The sequence below is a fragment of the Ruditapes philippinarum genome, unplaced genomic scaffold (assembly GCF_026571515.1).
Source record: "Ruditapes philippinarum isolate M1 unplaced genomic scaffold, ASM2657151v2 ctg876_1_1_1_1, whole genome shotgun sequence".
In the NCBI taxonomy this organism is placed as follows: Eukaryota; Metazoa; Mollusca; class Bivalvia; order Venerida; family Veneridae; genus Ruditapes; species Ruditapes philippinarum.
In genome coordinates this window covers 53,434-75,454 of record NW_026856968.1, presented here as the reverse complement: position 1 = coordinate 75,454, position 22,021 = coordinate 53,434, and positions in this window count along the sequence as shown.

Here is a 22,021-nt window from a genome sequence, read left to right as displayed (position 1 = left end):
AAGGTTATAGAACAGGTCTGGTGTGCCTAAATGCGATTTATCACATGTTTGACGTCGCGGGAGTGTAATAAAGCCATTACATATTTTCCATATTACTTAGAGGTTATTATACAGGGCAAGTGTGCCTGAAGGAAGATATCGGCACACTTGGTTAGGTATTGGCCCGAGGGCTTTAGCCCGAGGGCCAATGCGGACCAAGTGTGCCGATATCTTCCTTCAGGCACACTTGCCCTGTATCATAACCTTTTTATTGCATATGTAGACACTCAATTATGTTATTCTTCTAAACAAAGTTTAATGTTTTATCTCCATACTGTTTTCTAACAAATCGTGTCTATTTTCTTCACATTTTCCGTTCGCCACAAACATTTGTATTTTAAATATCTGCTCATTAAATTTCTATAAAATCATATAAAAATGTGCAGAAATTTAATCTTTATCTATCCTGTTGCGTGTTATGCTGATAAGTTAACTATAAGTTATATCTTGAGCGCTCCAACGTCAAACTTGTTTACGTCAACCGGACGTGACGTCATGATATGGATTTTTGGCACACTAGCAAGTGTGCCGATATCTTGCACACTTGCTCAATGCATGCTTATATCGGCACTCTTTGGGCAATATCAGCACACTTCCTTAGCATTTTTGTTACTATTTATAGTAAAAAAATGCAATAAACTAGTATAATATCGTTTTGACGTCGACGTCATTTAACGTTAGCGGACGTCGCTTGATTTTACCGCGTTTATAAGGCAAAATAACAACAATTTTTCGGTTTATCGGCTCCAAAATTTAACCTGTGATATGAATAAAATAATAAAATGCTCGGCAGAGCCTCGCAATTTATTATTTTATCCAACTCGTTTAATAAATTCAATATGAAAAGACACTCATGTAATATCCTCTATATTGGCCTACGAGACCGCTAAAGCCCTCGGGCCAATACCTCTTCTTGGCCAATATTGCATTCAGACACACTAGACCTGTGTAATAACCTATAAATACGCAACGGCAAACACTATAAATAGAAAAAAAATGTGAATTTAAACGTATATGAGTTTTGTCCATGTAATATGACTGTGGTCAGGTGACGTGATGCGCCAAATATCGATATCGGTCCGACTTCTGGTTGGGCCGATATCGATTTCCCACTTCGGGTTGCTAAAAAAAACGCGGAAAGATTGACAATTTTATAAGAAAAAAATACGTTTAACTGAAATATATCTTGATAAAAAAGCAAAATTGAAGAAACACTTGAAAAACAATCTCCAAACAGTTAAATAACGCCAAAATATATTTAAAAACAAATGTTTGTGAGGAAATGATGTCAACGTCATTAGACGACGTCAAAAGTCCCTCGCTTTTTAAAATAAATTATACATTGTCGCTGAACAATGTTTTCAAACGATTTTTTTAATTCTATAATGAAAACCAAAACATAAATGAGCACATGCAATAAAAATGTTATAGAACAGGTCTGGTGTGCCTTAATGCGATATGGGTCTACAAGATCGGTATTAGCCCTCGGGCTCTTTTAGTGGGCCAAAATCGAATAAAGGCACATCAGACCTCTGTAATAACCTATAAATATATCCCGCCTCTAAACCAATGAAAATTCGTGAACTTTATTAGCAGTATTATAATTGCGGCTAGTATTGTGCAATGTGAGTTTGCTTTTAGTCTTCTTGGAATCCATGTTGTTATTCATTACTTTATATTCTAGCATAAAACTGCCGTTATAACCATGATTTCGGGGTGTTTTAACAGGACCAAAAAGGTCTTTTAACAAGGAGATTCTAGCGCTCATGCGCTGTTAAAACACCTTTTTGATATACGTTTTCCGTGGCACAGCGTCAATACATTGTGGCCCGGACGCTGCTTAACTAAAACGGAAATGACGTCACGGTCACATACAACGCTGACGTTCCCGTGCAATCCGAGGAAAATCAGTGATGTTGCTTGATTGTGTATGGATTGTGTTAGATTTATGCATGCTTTATGCTAGAATAGCGTTAACGAATGATTGTTCCGTGTCATAACAACTGCTGAAACCCTCGGGATACGTTGGGTCGGGTACCAACTAATCCCTTGGGTTTCTACAGATATTTTAACACGAAAAAAGAAACATGCGTTATTCCTATATTATATCAGAGTTCTTTAGTACTGACGGCTCATCTAGGGTTCAATATGGCGCGGTTCATATAGTTATTTTACCAGTAATATCTATAAAGGAAAGGGTTAAATGAGAATCATGAAGGAAGTTGAATAAATAAACTTAAAGAACTTAACATTTCTTGTAGAATATGATTGGTCTTGCGAAGCTATAATTACACGAGGTCATTCAAATATCTTGCAAGCAAATTCGCTGAATTAATGTTTACCGCCGACAGCATCATATACTGATTGAAAATTAAACAATTGCAGGATACATTTCGAATAAAGACTCCGGGGAAATAGTCGGTTAAAGCATAAATTATCAGGGCCCATATCACTCAAGGTCACGGCGATAATGCACATGCCCTTTTTGTATTGAAGGTTCCCACACAATTAAAATTAGATATATTTAACATTTGAAGACATGAAATACTTAAGTTATCTGACTGAATATTAAGCAACCAGGGGTCTTAACTTCGGGTAAGTGCCGTCAATATACACATCTCCGCTTGGTATTAGATGTACCCACATAGTTTTGTTTAAATTATTCAGCAGATTTGTTGAAGAATAGGGTTGAATTAATGCTTTTCTATGAACAATAAATGATAATAAATTATGGATCATAACTCTGTATTAAACGGCCAAACGGGAAATACTGATGATGATGATGATGATGATGATGATATGCACATCTTGTTTGTTTGTTTATGTGTTTATCTAAAGTCGCCGCCGGAAAGCCCATATAAGCGACCGTACCCTCAAGTCGGACCAAATCCTTTAGTGTCCCGTCGAGATTTTTCGAGATGCGCATCTCCTCTTTATATTAAACTAAATTTCGTTGAAATTCCTAGAGCGCAGAAAAGCAATAGTTCTATATACAGTGTTTTATAAATAACAACAACAACAAGGGGCAATAAGTCTGTTTTTAAAAAGAAATGGAGATATGCTGGTTATATGTGCAACTGGTTTGTTGAATGAAGGTTCCTACAAAGTTGCAGCATCGATATCCATCCAGAAGTTGCTGAAAAATAGCGTGGAAACGAAATGATTCCATATACAGTGTATAATAACTAATCAATGGCCGGATAGTGCGGAAACTAAATCTGGACTGACAGGCGGACGAACACACTAAAACAGTCCCATCACTCCCGATTTCATCAGCGGGGGAGGGGATAAAAATGTCTGTAGTTTTAGTTCCAATAATTGATTTCAGTCCTAAAAATTTGTGACGTTTGTGACTCAGTGAAAAGCATTGAAGAAAACAATATTTATCTCAAATTTGTGACATTTGTGATTTTAAACTCGTGACGAATGTGATTGTCTAAAACATTGGATCACATGCATCACAAAATTTGTGACGAATGTGATCTCATTCTTCACAATTGTGACGAATGTGATTTGTGACACATGTGGCCTTACAGCGCTTCATTTTCAACACAATTCACACCGTAGGGAACGTGTTACAGTATCGCGTTTCCCGGTTACAGTATAGAATTTTCAAGATGGAGGATTATTTATGTGAAGAGAGGTAGATGATTTTTATTCAGGTCCATGCTACAAGTAGTTTAGTTTCTATTAGGTGTTGTTGTGCTTTGCTTGTAAGGAACAGGATCCGGTATCTAGTCATTTATTTCTTCAGACCCTGCACCGCAGATTTATCTCTTTATTGTTTCATAAATGTGCAGATTTGACGGTTTGAAAATTTGAATCGAGAGACCAACGCATTTTTCTCCCATTCCGACTTTTTTAAGCATGCCTAGAAAAAGTAAAACTACAAAACGTTAGTCCTTTGTGTTTAGAAACGTTTATAAAAGTAAATGACCAGTTGAACCTATTTTCCTGTCCGTTAAATGCGTTTGAAAAAATAAACAATGTTATTGTTTAGAGCGAAGTGAATTTTGCAGGGATACAGCATAGACCTAGCGACTTTGATCCAATTGTGTTTCAGTTTATACCCACATTTCGGTTACTTGCCAAATTTCAAATAAAATTCGTGTATCCATTATTTCTATGAAATAACTCATACCTTTCTATTTAATACATTCTTGAAAGCTTGTATTACTTTTTTTCTTCAGCAGAAAAGTTATAGTTTGTTATTTTCCTTACTTTAAGTTTTCAGATTGAGACTTTTATGCAGAATAAGTAATGTCCTAAGTAACGACTGTTTTCACGACAACAACAGTAACTATTATCAAATTGTATGGAGAAAAGAAAGATTATTGCTTGTTTCCAATACACATTATAATAATGCCTATAAGTAATAAAATAGAGGAAAAAAAACAGAATCCTTAATAGAAGTTCAATACGGAAAACATGAAAATGTTGCAGGCTCGATTTGATTTAGCCTGTTCATGGACGGTAGTGGTAACTGCAAGCTACTGCCCACGCTTCCTAGCACCGGCTTCTGCAGAATTCACATTAAACATGAACTGGTAAACTTTAGATTTTTTAACATCTATGGATGTGTTCATATGGCGGTTATCATGGAACCTTCAATGTGACATGTTATTGCCATTCCATGAAAAGCGGCATTTTACCCCCGGTTAAAAATTGTGTGTGCCCTGAACGAGAATACAATGAGTGAAACTAAATAAAATGAAAAGTTTGAGAGGGGATCGTAGGTTATGAAGCCTGCATACCACAGATAAGCTGTCAAAAGACACAATTAACATAACCTAATGGTGCTTAAACATTATTTAAGTGAGAAATATTGCAACCTTAAAACTTATTTAAGTTGGAATTTCCATCTACATTAATATATTTTGTAAGTATTTAAAAAGGGTTTGTTACGTTTGGTTTTCTTGGATTTTAAGTTTTAACGACACTGAGGTCATGTGAAAACATTCCTGCTTTAGTGTAAAGAAAAACCCCAGGTATCCTTTGTGAAACATTTCAGACACGAGCGGGCACTTGACTAGAACCACCGACCTTCCGTAAACTAGCTTAATAGATTCCTCTCATACAAAGAATCCAGTCATGATGGGATTTCAACCACAGCAGTAAAGGAAAGATGATTTGAAGTAGGCGACCTTATCCCGACTCTGCCACTATTAAGTACCTCCATCAGGCTCACTTGAGAAGATATTGCAATAGTCTTACCTTAATTTTTACTCTATAACTTTTAATATGATTGTCTTTTTCAAAAACATGAAAACTTCTATACAGGATGTCTGAAATAAAATTAAAAAAACCTTTTAATTTAATAATAAAGTAATCAATAATTAAACAAAGAAGCAATCGAAATGAATCCATGATCATGATTTGATTTCAATGCTTTTTGGTTCGAGATGAGAAGGATCTTTAAACATTGCCTTTTTAAAAATCTATATTGTGGGTTTTCGTATCCCCGTTGCAACCAAAACCATTTAGAAAGTCCTGTAAATTTCATCACACTTAGTCAAGTAGTTACTGAGCGGATGAGATTGCACACACATGTGTGCGACAGACAAACGAAAGCCATCGGGCCAATAAGCTCACCAGTTAAAGTCTATGTATCATTCATACATTTTACCTAGTAATATAGAAAATATCGAAGTCTAAGCTGTAATTCTGGGTATAAACTGTAACAAATCGGATTAAAATCCTTAGGTCTATGCTGCAACCCTGCACAAATCACCTCGATATATATGTAACATTGTTTTATTTTTCAAACGCATTTAACGAACAGGACAATAGATTCAACTGGTCATTTACTTGTATAAACGTTTCTAAACACAAAGTACTAACGTTTTGTATATTTACTTATTCTAGGCATGCTTTAATAATGTCGGAATGGGAGACAAATTTATTGGACTCTCGATTCAAATTTTCAAACCGTCAAATCTGCACATTTATAAGACAATAACACGAATAATCCTCCATCTTGAAAATTCTATACTGTAACCGGAAAACGCGACAATGTAACACGTTCCCTACGGCGAATCAACCCCCCCCCTCAACGCCCCCACCCCATTTGTTGCGTGCTTTATTTGACATAACTCATTGATGTGACACTGAGACGTCAAATATAACGTAGCACATACTTACTTTGTGTCTTTTCATTTTTGAATCTGGGCAGCTCTTTATTTTTAAATATAGTTAAAATGATTAATTATACGCTTACTTTTAACAAAAGAAACGTAAACTAGTATTCAAAAAATCACATTGTGGATTCGTATGATTTCTGCATATTGTATATTTAGCAATGTAATTGAGTCTGGAATTATACCATAAACAAATGTAAGCAACACTATACTATCAATTGAAAAATAACAAAATTACCTGGGAAGTCGCCATATGACCTCTACTGTGTTGGTACGATGTACCCCCCCCCCCCCCCCACACACACACAATATGGCTTAAAATCATTACTTAGATTTATTTTAGGTTTATCGCAAATAAATAACGTATTCTACCGGCATTGATTAAAAATGGTACAGTCAAACGTATCTGTTAACATAATGATTGACCCGCACCTTTATGTCAGCCTAATCAAACAATAGTTGTTTACTAAAAGAAGAAAATGAAAGACGAAATCATTGGGAAATACGTCGGTGATTGATTATAAGGGTGGTTACGTTCTTCAATGTGCATAATATCCTGTTACAAAATATCATAAATTTATACGTCAAAACATCTCGAGTGTTTTATGACTTTATATCTTGGAATGCCTCTATCCTATGATAAAATTAAGTCCTAGTAAATTATCCGACAATATCCGGAAAGACTTTAAGGGCAATGACTAAAATATGATCATGGATAAAGTTTTCCCTCACTGTGACACACCTACCTATGAAGTTTCAAACTGATATCATAGGAGAGACTGTGCGAGTAATGCATTGGACAAATATAATCATAAAATGTAACTTAGGGCAATGACTAAAATATGATCATGGATGAACTTTTCCCTCACTGAGACAAATCTATGAAGTTTCAAACTGATATTATAGGAGAGACTGTGCGAGTAATGCATTGGACAAATATAATCATAAAATATAACTTAGGGCAATGACTAAAATATGATCATGGATGAACTTTTCCCTCACTGAGACAAATCTATGAAGTTTCAAACTGATATCATAGGAGAGACTGTGCGAGTAATGCATTGGACAAATATAATCATGAAATATAACTTAGGGCAATGACTAAAATATGATCATGGATGAACTTTTCCCTCACCGAGACAAATCTATGAAGTTTCAAACTGATATCATAGGAGAGACTGTGCGAGTAATGCATTGGACAAATATAATCATAAAATATAACTTAGGGCAATGACTAAAATATGATAATGGATGAACTTTTCCCTCACTGAGACAAATCTATGAAGTTTCAAACTGATATCATAGGAGAGACTGTGCGAGTAATGCATTGGACAAATATAATCATGAAATATAACTTAGGGCAATGACTAAAATATGACCATGGATGAAGTTATTAATCCTATGCAGTCAGTTCCTCCTAACACGCATGGTGAACGATAGAGCTATGTTACAACCAGTTTTGCAATAATTTTATTGCAAAACTCGTTGCGTTGACATGATTTTATTGAAATTTGATTACAACCGGTTTTGCAATAAAAACGAGTTTTGCAATAAAATATTTTTCTATCGGATTTTATTGAGATTATACAAAAGACATTATAAAATTTATCTATGTATATAAGGATTGATATGCAGGGATTATATTCGGGGACAATGAATATATATAATATGCATATGCTCAAACAATAATTTACATTCTAAATTTCAGTAGTTTTTTATTTTTAATATATATATAAATAATAAAACAATAAATTATAATATTCTAAATTTCATTAGGTTTTTTTCTTTTAATATATATGATGAAAAAATGATCATCATGAAATATCAGGACATGTACATTTACAATAACAACTGTAGTTTTGGACACTCGTGTGCTCAAATCTCAGTGATATACTAAATGACATTTTGATAAGGTCTTTACTTACCAGTACTTTGAAGAAATAGATAAATACGACTTTTGCAATAATTGTATTGCAAAACTCGTTGCGTTGACATGATTTTATTGCAATTTGATCACAACCGGTTTTGCAATAAAAACGAGTTTTGCAATAAAATATTTTTTCTATCAGATTTTATTGAGATTATTCAAAAGACATTATAAAATATATCTATGTATATTAAGATTGAAAGGCAGGGATTATATTCGGAAATAATGTATATAAATGCATATGATTAATTTACATTCTCAATTGCATTAGTCTCTTTTCTTTTAATATATATGATGAAAGAAAGTGATATACATACATGACGTTTAAATAAGGTCTTTATTTACCAGTACATTGAAGAAATAGATAAATACGACTTTTTTGTTACTTCAAAGCTTACAAGTTCTTAAACAAAAGTGTTGACAATATTATTTCAAAACAAACTCGTTGCGATGACATATTTTTGTATGATTTTTTCACACCAACTTGTACAATAAAAACGATATTTGCAATAATAATCCGTTGCGTTGACATAAAAAAATGATATTGTTGCGTTATAAGGTCATATTCTTTATGAACAACTGCCTTTTAATGAACTGGTAAGTTTCGACCTTATAACAAGGTCATGTAAAGAATATCATCAACAGTTGTTGTTGAACATGTAATGCCCTGATATTTCATGATGATCATTATCCCATCAAAAATACTAAAAGAAAAAAAAAGCAACTTTTAGAATGTTTTAATCATAAACATGTATACAATAATCCCGAATATAAGCCCTGAATGCAAGTTCTTATTTACACATAAGAAATTTATAATGTCAACGGTATAATCTCAAATACGATATAAAAATATTTTATTGCAAAACTCGTTTTTTTGTGCTAAATTGCTTGGGATGAATTGCAATAAAATTATGTCAACGCAACGGGTTATTATTGCAAATATCGTTTTAATTGTACATGTTGGTGTGAAAAAATCATACAAAAATATGTCATTGCAACGAGTTTGTTTTGCAAAAATATTGTTAACACTTTTGTATAAGTACTCGTAAGCTTTGAAGTAATAAAAAAGTCGTATTTATCTATTTCTTCAATGTACTGGTAAGTAAAGACCTTATTTGAATGTCATGTTTGTATATCACTTTCATCATATATATTAAAGGCAAAGAGACTAATGAAATTGAGAATGTAAATTAATATTTGATCATACGCATATATATTCATTGTTTCGGAATATAATCCCTGCCTTTAAATCCTCATATACATACATAAATTTTATAATGTCTTGTGTATAATGTCAATAAAATCCGATAGAAAAAATATTTTATTGCAAAACTCGTTTTTATTGCAAAATCGGTTGTGATCAAATTGCAATAGAATCATGTCAACGCTACGAGTTTTGCAATAAAATTATTGCAAAACTCGTTTGTTTTTTTTCTTTCATCAAAGAACTGGTAAGTTAAGACCTTTTTAAAAGTTCATGTATGTATATCACCGCAATTTGAGCAAGTACAGTTGTTGCTGAAAATGTACATGTCCTGATATTTCATGATGATCATCCTTTCATCACATATATTAAAAGAAAAAAGACTAATGAAATTGAGAATGTATATTAATGTTTGATCATATGCATATATATTCATTATCCCCGAATATAATTCCTGCATGTCAATCCTAATAAAGATAGATACATTTTATAATCTCTTTTGTATAATGTCAATAAAATCTGATAGAAAAAATATTTTATTGCAAAACTCGTTTTTATTGCAAAACCAGTTGTGATCAAATTGCAATAAAATCATATCAACGCAACGAGTTTTGCAATAAAATTATTGCGAAAGTCGTATTTATCTATTACTTCAATGTACTGGTAAGTAAAGACCTTTTTTGAATGTCATGTATGTATATCACTGTCATCATATATATTAAAGGAAAAGAGACTAATGAAATTGAGAATGTAAATTAATGTTTGATCATATGCATATATATTCATTGTTTCCGAATATAATCCCTGCCTTTCAATCCTAATATACATACATAAATTTTATAATGTCTTGTGTATAATCTCAATAAAATCTGATAGAAAACATATTTTATTGCAAAACTCGTTTTTATTGCAAAACCGGTTGTGATCAAATTGCAATAAAATCATGTCAACGCAACGAGTTTTGCAATAAAATTATTGCAAAATTCGTTTCTGTTTCTTTCATCAATGAACTGGTAAGTTAAGACCTTTTTAAAAGTTCATGTATGTATATCACCGCAATTTGAGCAAATACAGTTGTTGCTGTAAATGTACATGTCCTGATATTTCATGATGATCATCCTTTCATCATATATATTAAACGAAAAAAGACTTATGAAATTGAGAATGTAAATTATTGTTTGATCATATGCATATATATTCATTGTTTCCGAATACAATCCCTGCCTTTCAATCCTAATATACATAGATAAATTCTATAATGTCTTGTGTATAATCTCAATAAAATCTGATAGAAGAAATATTTTATTGCAAAACTCGTTTTTATTGCAAAACCGGTTGTGATCAAATTGCAATAAAATCATGTCAACGCAACGAGTTTTGCAATAAACTTATTGTAAAACTCGTTTTTTTCCTTTCATCAAAGAACTGGTAAGTTAAGACCTTATTTAAAGTTCATGTATGTATATCACCGCAATTTGAGCAAATACAGTTATTGCTGAAAATGTACATGTCCTGATATTTCATGATGATCATCCTTTCATCATATATATTAAAAGAAAAAAGACTAATGAAATTGAGAATGTAAAGTAATGTTTGATCATATGCATATATATATTCATTATTGCCGAATATAATTCCTGCATGTCAATTCTAATATACATAGATAAATTCTATAATGTCTTTTGTATAATCTCAATAAAATCTGATGGAAAAATATTTTATTGCAAAACTCGTTTTTATTGCAAAACCGGTTGTGATCAAATTGCAATAAAATCATATCAACGCAACGAGTTTTGCAATAAAATTATTGCGAAAGTCGTATTTATCTATTTCTTCAATGTACTGGTAAGTAAAGACCTTATTTGAATGTCATGTATGTATATCACTTTCATCATATATATTAAAGGAAAAGAGACTAATGAAATTGAGAATGTAAATTAATGTTTGATCATATGCATATATATTCATTGTTTCCGAATATAATCCCTGCCTTTCAATCCTAATATACATAGATAAATTTTATAATGTCTTGTGTATAATCTCAATAAAATCTGATAGAAAAAATATTTTATTGCAAAACTCGTTTTTATTGCAAAACCGGTTGTGATCAAATTGCAATAAAATCATATCAACGCAACGAGTTTTGCAATAAAATTATTGCAAAAGTCGTATTTTTCTATTTCTTCAAAGTACTGGTAAGTAAAGACCTTATTAAAATGTCATGTATGTATATCACTGAGATTTGAGCACACGAGTGTCCAAAACTACAGTTGTTATTGTAACTGTACATGTCCTAATATTTCATGATGATCATTCTTTCATCATATATATTAAAAGAGAAAAAAATGTAATGAAATTTAGAATGTTATTTATTGTTTGATTCTTTCATCATATATATATTAAAAATAAAAAACTAATGAAATTTAGAATGTAAATTATTGTTTGAGCATATGCATATTACATATTCATTATCCCCGAATATAATCCCTGCATGTCAATCCTAATATACATAGATAAATTTTATAATGTCTTTTGTATAATGTCAATAAAATCCGATAGAAAAAATATTTTATTGCAAAACTCGTTTTTATTGCAAAACCGGTTGTAATCAAATTGCAATAAAATCATGTCAACGCAACGAGTTTTGCAATAAAATTATTGCAAAACTCGTTTTTATTGCAAAACTGGTTGTTACAGAGCTACCTCTTTTTCGGAACGATACGGTCAATTACTCTATTGTTTCTTCCGAGTTAGTGCATGCCACTAAAGTCAGATATCAAGTGTTGCCTTTTCTATATATTTTGTAAACTCTACAACAAATATCGAAATAAGGAGAATGCTTTGCCATGTAGATTGGATTAAGGTTTCTGGAAAACGTAAAGTTGTTAAATTTGTAAATTTGTTTAAAATCTAGTTGTAGCTTTGTTTCCCAGTTTTAAATGGGCCGTGTTATCATGAAACAAATTATTTTCTTCCAATTATCATCTGAAGAGCGATTCAGATTAAAACAAATACGTTTCAAGTTGATATAAGGTCTAGAAATCAAATAGAAATCAGATCAAAACATTTTTTAAACGAACATTTTTTTGTTCGCTTCAAGTGTAATTTTTCAAAAAGGATGTTTTAACTGTGTTAAATTAATTTTCAGTTGTCCAAATCATTTGTTTGTTTCTATTTGCATTAACCAGTTGTAGATTTATATCAAATTTTATTTTATTTTCATTAAGGATTGGACATATTCTTAATTGTTTTCACTTTTTATATTTTTATGTAAAATAAAACGCCTGAAATGGTCAGCAATCTGTTGTGATAAGGTTTCATGACGTATTTTGTTTTTATTTTAATTAAAAACGAGCGAAACGTTGTGCGTTATAGATGTGCTGTTCGTATTTAACCTCCGGATCACACCAGTAAGCCACGTTGAATTCATCACAGCACAGTTCAGCAACTCATAGATGCTTTCCCTTTCGCAAGGAACTGATAACTCCCGTACATACCAAAGCTGCGTTACAGTACAAATGACCGTAGAAATGATTTCATGATCAATCACAATAAAAGTGACCTGCACCGCCCAGGAATCGAACTTGGGTGTCCAGATTAACAGTCCAACGCTTCACCTGTTGAGCTAACCGGGCGTTTTGTTTTAAAAGAAACGTTGTTCGACATGCTCAAATCTCATTTATCCCTACATGACTTAAGGTTTCTTATTAAGTTTATTTAATACTTCAGAAAAAGATAAATTAAATGCGACACAAATTTCATGATGATTGTGAAAATTGTCTTTCAGTAATCCTGAATGTGTGGTACCAAATAATGATCAATGCTATGTAAATTATTAAAAGCTGTATGCCTCAATATCAGTGAGAATATCGTTTGAAAAAAAAATCAATTTTTAGTTCGGTGCCTTCTGAATGCCCTGCTGGTGTGACTAGATTGTGTCGGGGGAGGGGAGGGGGACTGTGTTCTGTGAATGTCGCCTTATCTAGTTGATCTTTATTACATTTGTTTTTTAAGGAATTATCTAAGATGTTAAGAAAGGTTTAAAGATTCAAGTAATAAATAACATGTTATGTGCGATTAATGACTAGTTTTGCAGTATTTAACACTTTTTTTACTGCGTGACTAACGCAGGTCTGGCAATTTTTGCACCTATTTTTGGTAATTTACTTGGGTTGTAAGTGTCGTTTGAAATATGTAATTTACCTTCGAACTTTTTGTTCACTTACTTTTTAAAGACATTTACAACATTTTCATAAAAATTGGCATCACTCTAGAAAACTTCATGTCGTGTGTATTTTAAATAGAAAAAAATCTTTGAAGAAATAGCCCATGTTACAGTTGCGATCTTCTGACTTTTAAGGACACGCAGATTCTATTTTAACACACACTAATAAAGTATGAAACGATTGTACCTTTTACAGGGTTCAACACAAAATTCTTTTGTTAGTAAATATATACCACCATAATAGTGGTCTCTTTTTGTATAAGGTTAAGGTACAAGCTGTTTCAAAAATGATTTTAGTGTCAGTAAACAACGAGAATAAGAGGGCTAAATGTCATATATTGCGATATATTGTAATCAATATAAATTCTTGAAAATCAAGGGTAAGACTTACAGAACCTTGACCTAAAAAGTTTATTATTTAATATTATGTCCCAATAACTGGTATGTGAAAGGCGCTTTGATAAAAGCTATATTTCAAAATATGTTAAAGAGGGCATTGCAAATGAAGGAGTTTAAAACAAATTAATGTGAATGGCATTTGAAGTAAAACAAATACAAGATGACTACATTTCTATCTTTAAAAGAGGTTTATGTTCTTATTCGACTTGTTTTGGTTTTCCTTAATATTTATCGATTGGTTTGTGTGATACCTCGGAAGCATTAATCATAATAAAATGTCATGAAAATTGGTTTGATTGAGTCTGTACATGACGGATAATGAAAAAGCGGAACACTCCTCAAAGTCATGTGCATATGTTTTACACAAGACCATGCATTTGTTTTTAGTAATAGTCCGAGTTTGATGTATGATATATTTTGTCTTTTATGTCTTTTCCTTGTTGCAGTTTCTCCCTGAAAAGTTTTTGTATCCGTTACAAAACTATGTCATTCCATAACCCTAGGCGTTATCGATATAAAGAGTTCATATACATTGGATATATTTTTCCCTTACTTCTGATGGAATGAAAGAAAACAATTCTAGTTTAAAAGGAAATTAATACAAGCCAAGATATAAACACGCAATCTGACACAAAATAAAGCATTAAGCCGCGACCTGTTTAAAGGTCAATCAAATTCCTTCATATCAAATTCAATGTACGAAATGTATTTCAGTAAAAGCCACCGGCCTCTAGATGGTAAAATGAAAAGAACGGTAAACGGTAAATACTGATATAGTTAGGTTAAATGTGTAAATCTATTGTTACAGATAAATGAGTGCCACAGATTAAAATAAAGCCACATTGTCCTGTATAGTCACGTATCACTAGAAAAACTAGGGTGAAGGAATTCTGTAGTATTAAAAAGGGTATGTCCCGTTAACGTAAAAGCGAACTGAGTGAGCAAGAATGTTTAAATATGAACATTTTGAAGTGTCGTTTGATTACTTTAAAACTATATGTTGTTCTTTGAAAAGGGATTTCGAAACATTAGTAAGCCTGTAGTTTTTCTGTTATCTTCTAGAGGCCTGCTGCTTTAAGAAAAACATGTGTTATAAATATTTGTATAGCAACAAAATGAAGGATAAGTCAAAATGAAGTTTACTGTTAACATTGTTTAAGATGAAATCAAATGACCGATTTAATCGACGTCTCTTAGTTTTTTAAAGGTAACATAATCATATATATGCCCGAACAAAATCCGAAAGAAAGCAAAACTGTTCAGATCAAAACTACTAAGAAGTATATAGTTATATACTATATTATAATTATATTCAAACAATAGAGTATTAAAATGTATATTGTTATGTCAAAAAATGTAATAAATCCGAAAATGAAATCTACAAATGGGTAGCAAATAGCCTATTGACTGCAGAAAGGCCTCCTTAATCTTGTTCTATTTGCTGTAAGTTGTATGTTTAAATTTCTAAATCAAAATTACCTGCACACGGATAATTTAAGTAATAGAAAGAGCATTGAAACACGAGGCTTTGTGATTTGCACGAGGGGGGCATAGCCGCCTAGTATTAAACAGAGTGCCGAGAATTTTGATGTTAGATGTTTCTCTTTAGTATCATAGTCAAAAATAAAAAACAAGTCTCCTGTCGTCACAGTATGAAACCACAGAAAAATATTAACCAGTGTACGATCGATGATCTGAACATGAATTTCTATCGTTATCTCATCCCTGTCGTCACAATAAGTAAATCTCAGAACAAAACGAGCCAGTCAACGAGCATGCCTGTATTTGTCCCCGACAGACAGTGCGGTATTGGGAGTGCTCGTTACTATTACATGCACTTTGATACAATTTAATGTTGTACTTGCCCTTTGAAAGTAAATACATAAGCATGATTAAAAAGTCCCAATGTATGCTTTATAAATACTCCAATGTTCCTGACAACGCATTTATTAGTTGTGAAAATTGCCATTATTCATTGGTAGGCTATGTAAAAATACAGGGATTATCACCTTAATTTCACTCTTTTTAGGTTTAATCTTAATCTTTTTTGTTGGGTCCACCATGGCTCCTTGCTACTGGTTCTTGTTGTGGGGGTTGTGTTCATTGAACGTCGCCTTTCCTTGTTGATCTTGTTTATCATATCTGATAAAAGTTTTCGGATGAGACTTAAGACATCAATGTCCGATGGAACGGCTCAAGAAACATTGAGTGTTACAGACCTTAGTCTACAAAATCTATTTTAGATCTGTATTATTTGCACTCTCCCTTAAATAAAAAATGAAACACCATGAATTTCCGATAGCAGCAGCTATAAATGAAAAATGAACAATCTTTTGATATTACATGACATGCTGTTTAAATTAAAACAATGATAATTGAGATTATAATTTTATGTCCAACTATTAAAGCATTACGTATATGTTTAACTTTACTGTTCCTCTCTTTGAGAAAGTGCTTCAGACTATACGCCGTTGACTTGTTTTTATCGTTTTTGGTATTACTTAATGGTTTCGAATTTCTCACTTTATAAAAAATAAATTGAACTCTTTTAAACTTGCTGCCAACTTGTTTAGAGATATGTAAAAAGCAACTCGGTTTAAAGTCTTGTTTGCTCGAGTTTTGTATGATTTAAGTTCGATAAATATCTAGATCATATATATAAACAAACCTGAATAACTCCTATACGATGGTTATTTGCGCATGTTCTTCCACCTATGTTTATGGAACGATTCGTATTTTATTGCTATGTACCTGTGGAGAAAAAGTAATAAAAATCCAATGAATAGAGTTGGAAATTAATTTACTAATTAATTAATTAATTTGGTTCGGCAGATGTACATGCAAGAATATATATTATTTAACCCAACCAGTAACATTTTTATTATTAAATAAAGAACTTCTTTATCTGAAGCACCAAATAACCATACAGAGCACGAAAGGACGATAACAAATGCACATATGCGATTTAAAAAGACTATGAATGTAGATATATTGTTTGATTTTGACAATAATTATAAAATTGACATTGTACAATGTTGCCAGAAATAATATGTTTTAAAATCTAAACATATAATTAAATTTCTATAGCATATTTCACTTTATCCTTATATCTTTCCGATCAAATAACTGCAAACCGAAGAAATCATTACAATGATTTAATAGCATGGGCCATAAAATAATATGAAAATATTTTGAAATATATATAAAAAAACACAACAAATTCTCGCAAAAAAACAACATCAACCAAAAACAAAAACTATACAAAAAATTTAGCCTTAAGCATAAAAAGATAACTTAGAATAAATCTAATTTTCCAACTTTATATGGCAAGGCGTAGTGTGTTTTTAAACATAGACTATTTAAGACCTTATAAATCTAAAAATGTATCATTATTTATTTCAGTCTAACATCATTTACGATCTATTAATTGTGCCTTCTTTTGTAACAAAGGTGCTAAAATGTCTCGAACAAAATTACATGCCAACTTGTTTGACGATAAGGAATTTTCTATAAGACCATCCTCCCGAGATTGAGCTGAACGTTTATGCCTAGCTTAAGTACATTGGTAATATATTGAATAAAACACCATTGCAATTATTTTAATTGGTCTCAATGTTTCAAGGATGTTGTTCCCTATCAAAAAAAAACTTAACAGTTTATCTTCATCTTTTTCCATGATATTGTTCAGTGTTACGTGTATATTATTCAATAATGAATTTTCAATATTCGAGAACTATCAGGTTAATTGAATGCTCCAACGTTATTGCTGTTGTGTTCTACCCTTTCAAGAAGAAGATGAAGAAAACATTGAAAGCGAAGATAATTGACTATCAGTAGCTGATATCTTTTTGTTTGTTTGTATGTTTGTTGGGTTGTTTTTACGGTACACCAATACAGTTTGGCGTCAAAACTGAAAAGATGTGGTTCTTGCTAAAATTTGGTATAACAAACATCACACCAACATCAGGGATCAAAACCAGATCTCCTGTTGTCTATAATATGTATAGACTCAAGTGTTTTAAACCTATTAACTTGCCTCTTATGATTAGACATCGATAAACGGTGTCTGCAATTCCTATGACACAACCCTTAGAGATAACCCCTCAAACACGAGGGGCTGTTGCTTAAAATCTGGGAAAAGTGTGTTACCTCGGAAGCAATAATCACAACAAAATAACATGAAAATTTCAGACTCGGTTTGATTGAGTCTGTACATGAGGGATAATGAAAAGTGCAATATTCCTCACTAACATCACCTAAAGCTATTGCAGCATAAAAACTGAAATCCACAGGCAGTGATGTTCAGTAGAGTTACCCCTTTTCCAAATTTAATTGATATTGGACAAAATTAACTTATTATGAAAAGTTATGTTTCTGTATACAACATCTTAAATATCACGTGAACAATAAATATTCATACTTGTTTTAAATAATTCATTTTTCTGAAATTTAAGTTGCAGAAAATTAAGAATAGGAAAAATAGGATTCAGACAAAGGCATACAGCTTGAATAGGAAGATACATCAGGAGCAGCAAAAAGGTTAATAGATTAAAGAAAAAGAGAAAAAAGATACGAAGTCATTTCATCTATTCTTGATATTTTACGGAAAATTTAATTTTACACATGGAACTATCTTTAAGAAAATTAAATCCTTAAAATGCATTGAATGTCCCCCTTTTTGTTTAATTTTGTTTAAGCGCAAAATATTTTATTTCTAGATGTACCAAAACATGTTTGAAATATTGCTTCTACTGCTCTTTATCTGCCGATGTTCTTCGAAGAGTGTAAACAAAATCCCTACTTGCATCCCGTCAGCGGCAAGTCGTTGTTTCCTTGAGCAAGAAACTTTTCACTCATTGTTCAGTACTGGTTGGTTCCAGGAACGGATTCGAAAGTGTGTCTATAAGCATATAGCTTCCTACACAATCGAACTAAAATAAATTCTGTACAAACCAATTCTATAAAAGGCCGTGACGGTAGATTCTAAACATTGTATGTTTAACAAGACATTTGAGGTTTTGAATATTTCAGGTCTTTTATATTGATAACAAGGGCGTCCGTGTTCGAGTATTTAATTTCGTTGACTTCGAACCAATTGCTCATCACCGCTGCGGGTTCGAATCCCATAAGGACTCTGGACTCTTTCATATGTAGGAAACTATCCAGCAAGCTTACGTTACGCAAGGTGGTTCTACTCAGGTGCCAGTTTGTTCTTGAAATAATGCACGAAAGGGTGCCTGAATTCTTCCCCAAGTAAAGCTGGAAAGTCGCCTTATGACCCATATTGCGTAAGTGCGACCTAAAAGAAAAATATTGATGAAAGCTTAATGACACCGAGTCTGAAATCTTCATCTCACTGCTCACGAGGCCATTCACGTATTACATAAGTACTTTTGTTATCCTAATCTAATTTTCATACCATATTTTTTGTAAAAGCTTGTCCTAAATGACCATGTATGCTTCATAAATGTTTTTATTTTATTTCCCCGGAAGTATTCTATTGTTCTGTTGCCCTGTAATAGTTTTTAAAAAATATGTATGGTCGAATTTTCTGAACTATTTCGGCTTCTGTTGACATTTGGCAGTTAGTTAAAATACACGTGTGATAAATTATTTTGTATTAACTGATGAAGAGTATTACAGCGAAACATGTTTTGATACACAATGTTGGTCTGTGATGTTTTTATCATTGTATTTTGTATAAAATTCAATTCATAGTACTAGTACTGTTTATATTGTGCTACTGTTATAACTTTTTTTTCGAGTTGCTAATTCATATTCATTTTACGTGTTGAAAATCGAGTACCGCTCAATCCGGTGCTGGAGGGATGTTGCATTTTTTCATTACCCCTAATGCACAGACTCGTTAAAACCGAGCATGCAATGTTCAGGCAATGTTCATTTGATTTTGTTGTTATTAGTGCTCCGGGGGGGTCACTCTTTTCCAGAATTTTATTATTTATAAGCTTCTTGCATGCTCTAAAACCATTGTTACATTACTTTAACACGATTATTGCATTATTTGCACATTTCTGAGTCACCAGATATACACGTTTAACCCTTCGAGATAGTTCGAGGCGACTAAATGGGTTTGAATTACTGTAGTCAATGCATCTCTTAGCTAAGGGAGATGAGATGGTTTTGACCATTGACGTTGCTTTTAGTTTGTAACACCGCCAGCTAGGAAAAAGTCATTATCTAACTAATATCACGCCGTAGTTTGTTATAACTAGTTGGAAACGTTGTTACTATAATTATCACTTGTTGTCATTAAAAAATTAAAATTAACATGTAGATATACTTATAAAAAGAACAACAAAGAAAAACGACATTAGGAAAAGGAATGTAAATAATGTAGATTAAAACGTAAAATATATTTTCTTACATCTAAGAAAAGAAATGCTGACCTTTTTGTATAAGGTTAAGGTACAAGCTGTTTAAAAGAAGGACTTTAGTGTCAGTGAACAAGACAAATAAGAGGTGTTGGTATTGAAAAGACAATCATATTGCCATATATAGCGATAGAGTGGTAACAATATAAATGCTTGAAAATTAAGTTTAAGACCTTGACGTAAAGAATTTGTATTTTATATTATGTCCCAATAACTGGTATGTGAAAGGCGCTTTAATAAAAGCTTTATTTTACAGTATGTTAAAAAGACATTGTAAACGAAGCCATTCAAAACAACTTAATGTAAATGCCATTTGAAGTCAAACTAATACATAATACAAGATGAACACATTTCTACATTTAATAAAATTTCATGTTCTTATTAAAAGTTTATAGCTTCAATATATTGCGATATCTGAGAACATATTACAATATAATTGTGCAAAATAAAATATTGCAAATATTGCACAACCCTAAATAACAGTGGACATGAAATTAATACACTGCTATAGACTTGCTTTGGTTTTCCTTAGCATTCATCGATTGGTTTGTAAAATGCATTCACAGCGTTTACGTAACATATAAAACTGAGTAGCGTGTTACCGGTAGTATTAATCATAACAAAATTACATGAAAATTGCAGACGACACGGTTTTATTGAGTCTGGACATGACGTGACGTGTAATGAAAAAGTGAAACATTCCTCAAAGTCATGTGAATATATTTTCAAATAGTAGACAATATAATTTGGTTTTTCCTTGAAAGGATTTTGAATCTGTTACAAAGGTATACCACACAATAACCCTAGGCGTTAGCGATGTAAAGAGTTCATATATATTGAATACTTTTCCCTTACTTCTGATGGAATGAAAGAAAGGAATTCTAGTTTGAACGAAAATTAATACAACCCAACCTCTACAACACGCAATTCGACACAAAATAAGTACAATGTACTTTAATAAACAAAGTGAATTAACAAATAAGAGCATTGGGTGACCTGTTTGAAGGTTAAGCAAATTCTTTATTGCGAAAAGACATTTCCGTTAAGATAGACATATGTTATAAATATTTGTCTAGCAACAAAAAAGAATGATAAGTCAAAATAAATTTATATGTTTACATTGTATAAGAAGAAACTATATGACTGATTTAATTGGCAATGCATACACCTTCCTTTTAAGGGTAACAGTATCACATATATGACCGAACTAAATCCGACAGAAAGCATAACCGTTCATATCCAATTAACTGTAATTAGAAGGTTAAAAAATGGAGTATGATATTTAATGGTATATGTAGAAATATTCAACACATCTTAAAAATGAAAGTCTATCAATGGGTAGCAAATATCCTTTTGATTACAAAATCTCCTCCTTGATATTGTTCTATCTACTGTAAGTTGTATTTTAATTCAATATTAGCTGTTACAAAAGTTGACACACACATAGTATAATTTAATGTTAGACTTTGAAAGTAACTTCACAAGCATGATTAAAATGTTTTACTTTATAAGCGTCCAAATGTTCCTGACAATGCAGCTAACGATTTTAATAATTGCTATATAAATTCTTAGTGGGTCATGTGCAAAACAAGGTATCACAACTCGAAAACATACTACTTCATTTAAATCTTCAATCAGTTTTTCGTATAAGACTTAATACATCGAACGTTACAGAATTAGGTGATATTTAAAAGTAAC